Below are 6,282 nucleotides of genomic sequence, written 5' to 3'. Positions count from 1 at the left end.
CCGCGCCCCGCGCTCCTCCTTAAAGGGGCCGTGCCCCGCCGCCGCCCCGCCATCCTCGGCTACCCGAACTCCTCCTGCTCTGGCTCCCCGTCCCGCTAGGGAGCGGAGAAGTCTAGGAGGAGGACCGTGTGCCGGTAGGTCCCCCGGCTGGGCGGAGAAGAGCGAGTAGGTCTATTTGACCTCAATTCCATTCGCTTCCATTCGACGGCCATTCGCTACCTGTGCCACGTTTTGTATTAGGATCCGGCCGTCAAAAGACTCATTCATTGCGGGGCGGGGACAAAGTATCGTAGACAAAGAACTCTAACCCAGTGTGATTTCTGCTATAATGGGTGGGAGAGGGGCATTCTAATATCCTAATTTGAACAGCTGATAGAAGGTGGTCCTAGAGCAGTGGTTCTCAACCTTCTGGCCCTTTAAAAACAGTTCCTCATGTTGTGACCCAACCATAAAATTATTTTCGTTGCTACTTCATAACTGTAATGTTGCTACTGTTATGAATCGTAATGTAAATATCTGATATGCAGGATGGTCTTAGGCGACCCCTGTGAAAGGGTCGTTCGACCGCCAAGGGGGTCGCGACCCACAGGTTGAGAACCGCTGTCCTAGAGGAAATAACTGGAAGTGAGACGCGAAAGGGCAGGCTGGAAGGAAGAATTCGGATTTCATGATGTTGGCAGTCGGGACCCTTCACAGACATGTTAAGCAGTTCAATGTTGAAGTCAGAACACCTGCCACTGACAATTTGTACAACTGGGAAATCACCATTTCTCCGGGGGTGGGGGGGCGAGGGCTGTTTCCATATCTATAAATCAGGGATAATACCCACTGTGACAGAGGAGGAATGATTGATTGGTAAAGTATAGAGCAAGGTTGTAGGTAAAAAATATTTTTTATTGGGAAGCTTAAGTCGTTCTCGCTTCCTACGTGGTGCAGATTCCCAGGTGAGTTATACCTTCTGAAAAGAGGTGCGGTCTTCACACTATCCCCCTTCTTTGTTCTCTCTCCTCCCCTCCCCCTTCTCTCTTCCCTATTTGTCCTCCTTCTTGGGAATAACATACCCAGCAAGACTGGCTCTCCATAAATGGGACTGACAGTCTGACAGTCCGAAGATTCATTTCTCAAGTCAAGAAAAGAATCTGCTCTATGCATTCAGGTTAAAGGGCTGTAATATTTTTCGTAATTCTAACAGACTTTTGCCTTCTTCTGCTATCTCAGCGTGTGCTCCATGCTGATTTCATCGCCTCCCATAAAGATACTTACAGTCCGTGAGTGGCCATGCTGTTTGAACCCTCTTTGGTCCTGAATGCTTCCTTCTACCCAGGTGTTAGCTAGGTGGAGTTTCCCATCTGTGGTACAAAAGGCGTCTGCGCCCCCTGGGGGCCATGCACAGAAAAACAGCGTAATTCAGAGATACAGGGTGTCCCCCAAAAATGTACTCACCCTTTAATAGCTGATAGATCAATTTTTGAAAATGAAATGTAAACACTGCCGTTATAATTAGTCAAAGTGAGTGTATACATTTTTGGGACACCCTATATATCCCACCTCCTCTTAATCTTTGTTGGGATAGCTAGGTCCCCACACCTCAGGAAAAGAGGGTCTCCTGACTCTAAACACAGAGTTTTGCCACAAAACAGCTGGAACTTGACATCACACAATCTATTTTCTCATCTTTCAAGTAAGAGAGATGATCAAAACTAATGATTCCTATTCTTCAAGGTAAAAAATATAATGTATTCTTTATTTTCATTTGTAGTTTTGAAAGATGCTATATCCCTAAAAAAATATTCTTACTATGTAATAACAAATTTTATTTCCTCAAACTCAGATACAGAACACAGACTTGTGGTTGGGGAAAAGGAGCAAAATCGGTAAAAGTGATCAAGGGGTACAAACTTTCAATTATTAGATAAGTTAGTTCTGGGGATGTATAGCATGGTGACTATAGTTATCAATACTACATTGTATATTTGAAAGATGCTAAGAGAACAAATTTCCATCATAAGAAAAAATATTGTAACTATATGAGATGATAGCTGTTAACTAAATTTGTGGTAACCATTTTGCAATATATGTATATATCAAACCATTGTTACATGCTTTAAACTATTATGTCAATTATTGTTCCATAAAATTGAGGGAGTGGGATTTGGTTTCCTATGAGAGGATGTTTCCATGAAGAAGAAAAAAAAGACCTTTTGGTTAGCCTGTGTGGCCATACAGAGATAACTATATGATTTTCCTTACTTCTTAAAACACTGAAAACTGTGTTCAAAGAGTCCTCTTAAGAACAAGTGGAGTGCCCTGACCAGTTTGGCTCAGTGGCTAGAGTATCGGCCTGTGGACTGAAGTGTCCCAGGTTCGATTCCGGTCAAGGGCATGTACCTTGGTTGCGGGCACATCCCCAGTAGGGGGTGTGCAGGAGGCAGCTGATGGATGTTTCTCTCTCATGAGTGTTTCTAACTCTCTATCCCTCTCCCTTCCTCTCTATCCCTCTCCCTTCCTCTTTATCCCTCTCCCTTCCTCTCAATAAAATATATTTTTTTTAAAAAGAACAAGTGGAGTCCAGGAACTCAGGAAGGGAAACATCAGCAATTCTTTTATGATCACACTAGGGACCCAGTGCACGAATTCATGCACCTTAAAAGGAACTGTAGGTTGCGAGGCTACAGTGGGCACAGGGACGGGTCTCAGCCCATCCTCCGCGCCCCCGCCCAGCCCCTCCCACTGTGGCCCCCCATCCCCTGTCTGCCAGCAGCCCCACTCCCACTGCCGCCGCTCCCATGCACTGACGGCACTGGCACCACTTGTACCCGCTGATGGCACAGAGCGATTGGGGCCAGCACCAGCAGCAGGTGCAAGTGGTGGCTGCTGCCCTGATCACCTCTCAGGAGCAGGGGAAGGTGGAGAAGCCCTGAGGGGCGATTGGGGCCGGTACCAGGAGCTGGCAGCAGGTGTGAGTACCAAGTGGGACCGTGGTGTACAAGAGCAAATAATTTTCAGTAACCGCCAGAAGCTCACCTTGATGACAGCAACCAGTGCCCCACCTTGGTCTGGCGTCCCCGCTCACCTGCTCCACCATCTCACCACAGCCAACACCTGCCATGTTCCGTGCGCACCCCCTGGTGGTCAGCGCACATCATAGCGACTGGTTGTTTGGTTGTTCCCGTTTGGCCTATTTGCATATTAGGAATACACACACACACACACACACACACACACACACACACACATTCCATTGGAAGGTAGTTATATATTTCAAGCCTTCTTTAAACCTCCTAGTAGGTATGAACTCTACTTAGTCAATTTTATCTTAACATTAATATTTGCTCTTTCCTGACAGGAAGAAGTCTGGATTCCACCTGCTAGTTGTGCACAAAAACCTGAAGAAAGTAAAGTAACTGCAAAGCATGGGACCTGAGCTAGTGGAATCCCTGGACTGGTATGGAAAACCCTGATATTGAGGCCAAGTGAATTCTCGGGTCTCCACGTAGGTGAACAGTGACTTAAGGATCCAGGCTCAGTGTTCTCGCTGATGTATTTTCGTATTTATGCCCCACAGTGGTACTTGATTTTACACCCACTGGGTCTTAGTGTAGCTGTTTTTCCATAAAACAGTCAGGATTCATTCAAGTGTTTGCATTTTGGTTATAAATATATCAGCCAACACTTAATTTCAACTTTACAAACAAACCAAAGACAACTCCTGGGACTTGGGGTTTCACTTCCTTCTCTCTCCACCCTGTAAGCCTATTTCTTTCCCAGTGGAGAAAAGAACTGAACCTCACCCCATCTAGACCGCCAGAGCCTGCTGTGAAACAGGTGAGACCACTTTCTGGTTGGTGTACCTTGAGGCAGTATCTCCAGAGTGTGGTGTTCAGTACTGACATATCTCAGAGGGGAAGAGGGGGGAAGATGGGAAGAGATTAACCAAAGAACCTACATACATACTAGAGGCCCAGCACGCACAAAATTGTGCGAGTAGCTCACTTCCACTTCTGCTTGCCTCAGCTGGCCGCTCCGCCCGCTGCGAGAGCGCTGCTCGTTTGGTCATGACGGCATTACAGCGTCATGGCCACAGGCCTTTTATTAGTATAGATATGCATAACTAGTGAACACAGACAATAGTGTGGTGAAGGCCTGTGGTGGAGCAGGGGCTGGGAGGAGGAGGGTAAAAGGGGGGAAATTAGAGGACATCTGTAATACTGTCAACATCAAAAAAAGATAAGGAAAGCTAGAGAATTAAAGGGAAGAATCTTTCTGTCCTCCACAGCTATTGCTCCCCATGGCAGGAAGGATAGAGAATAACCAGGATGGAGAATAAAATCTCTGACTTGTAGTTTTGCCCCCTTACAGTTTGTATGTTCTCTATGGCTGCATAACAAGTTGTCCTAAAACTTCTGTGATTCAGGAATCCAGGTGCAGCTCAGCTGAGTGCCTCTGTGTCAAGATCTCTCACAAGACTGCAGTGAAGGTGTTGGCTGGGGCTGCAGTCCTATTTCATGCCTGACTGGAAAAGGGTCTGTTTCTAAGGTTACTCACATGGCTGTTGGCAGGATTCAATCCTCAAGGGCTGTTGGACAGAGGGCCTTGGTTCTTTGCTCGCTGGAGGCCACCCTCCTGGCTATGTGGGCCTCTCCATAAGGCAACCCACAAAATGGCAGCTGCCTTCCATCAGAGTGAGCAGGCAAGAGAGAAAGAGATAGAGAATGAGAAAAACAGAGAAAGAGATGGATGGAAGCCAACGTGTTTTTACCTAATCTTAGATGTGACATCCCATCGATTTTGCCTTATTCTGTTCATTAGAAGTGAGTCACTAGGCTCAACCCACAATCAAGAGAATGAAGACCAGGAGCTATCTAGAGGGCTGCCTGGTACACAGTTCAAATCCCAATTAATGCCAAAGTTATGCTATTTCACCTTTGCAGAGCTCTGCCCTCCCCCATATCTGACTTGGACAACTATGACCCATTCTTCAGGGCTCCGAGATCCTCACCCACCAGGACTGAGTTAAGTGGCCCTTGAGCTGCCTCTATGATACCCTAGGCTTCTCCATCATAGCCTCCACCACACCAATTACAAGGGCATGGTCTGCCTCCTGCCCCTTCTGCAAGCTCTGTGCAGGCAGCAGCCTTGTCTCTTCTCCTCATTGATGTGGACCCAGACCTAAACTTAAGGCCAGAAATGTACCAGACACTTAGTATATGTATACTAAACTTATTAACTGAATGTTCTTGTAAGACGGCTCTGTTTTCTCTTCTGATTAAAACTCCTCAGTTGGCTTTTTATTACAAAGAGTAGGGAGTCCAGACTCAGAATGGCTTTCAAATAACTCCCATGTATTGTCACTCCCTGACAATGTGTATCTCTCATATTGATGTTTCTCTCTGTATGTCTCTCCCCCTCCCTTCCACTCTCTCTAAAAAAAATCAATGGAGCGCTTCTACAAACTCTTGAATCCACTGAGCTGGTTCGGGGCGGGAACATGAGCCACCAGACCCCACGGGGAGAGGCGGCACGGCCTTGCAGCGGTCGGAAAGCGAGGGAGGCTCTGTCACGCAGCTGCTTGCAGGCACTAGGGGACGAGAAGTCCCAGAGTCCCGGAGAGGCAAGGAGCCGCAGAGACACCATTGCTATTTGCTCCACCCCGTGACTCCCGGAGACCCCGCCCTACCCAATTTACATCCCCATCCAAGCCTTGACAGTGGCACAAAAAGACCCACCTGCACTTTTGAAGCATAACCCAACAAATTGCAGACTTCAACACCAACTATAGGACAAACAACTATCATTCGGAACCATGGGAAAGCTGGCCCAGTGGAAGCTCTACAACTGGAAGGAAAGAAAGAAGAGCACTGAGACTGAGTAGGATGTGCAGAGGCACCAAGTACAGAGCCCAACCCAACAAACTGCAGATCTCAACTCCTCGCATCCAAAAGAGACACACTCAAGAAGCAGAACCTGGTTCGGAGGAAGCTGGAGCCGGACCAGGCTGGGCCGGCGACTTGGAACTGCAGTACCAGCAAACGCACAAGCACGTCCACCAGTTCCAGTCTCAGATGGGACGCTTGGGAGACGGCAGACAAGCAGTCTGTGCACTTAGTAGAAAACGAAATCCAAGCAAGCATACCAGATATTTAGCTATCAAGAACGCCTGGAGATTTGGACCAGCAAGGAGCCGCCCAACAAAAGACAGAATGCCAAACTTTGTGTTGCCCCGGTGAGGTCGGGATGGCCCCGGTGAGATCGGGACACCCCCGGAGAGGTTGAGACGGCCCC

At 47.6% G+C, this 6,282-nt stretch overlaps 1 long non-coding RNA gene across 2 annotated transcripts; it reads left to right on the top strand.

Moving 5' to 3' along the window:
- Positions 1-56: 56 nt before the first annotated feature.
- LOC102241285 lies at positions 57-5,762 on the top strand. Of its 2 annotated transcripts, none has more exons than XR_001360959.1 (4): positions 57-134; positions 3,347-3,445; positions 3,769-3,825; positions 4,415-5,762. It is a non-coding gene; the product is annotated as an uncharacterized LOC102241285 (long non-coding RNA). The 2 variants fall into 2 exon arrangements; XR_001360960.1 differs by having other exon boundaries at positions 3,753-3,825.
- The last annotated feature ends 520 nt before the right edge of the window (positions 5,763-6,282 follow it).

This window comes from Myotis brandtii, unplaced genomic scaffold (genome assembly GCF_000412655.1).
Source record: "Myotis brandtii unplaced genomic scaffold, ASM41265v1 scaffold1341, whole genome shotgun sequence".
Taxonomy (NCBI): Eukaryota; Metazoa; Chordata; class Mammalia; order Chiroptera; family Vespertilionidae; genus Myotis; species Myotis brandtii.
Note: the sequence above shows the minus strand (reverse complement) of the source record. Positions and strands in the feature narration are given on the sequence as shown.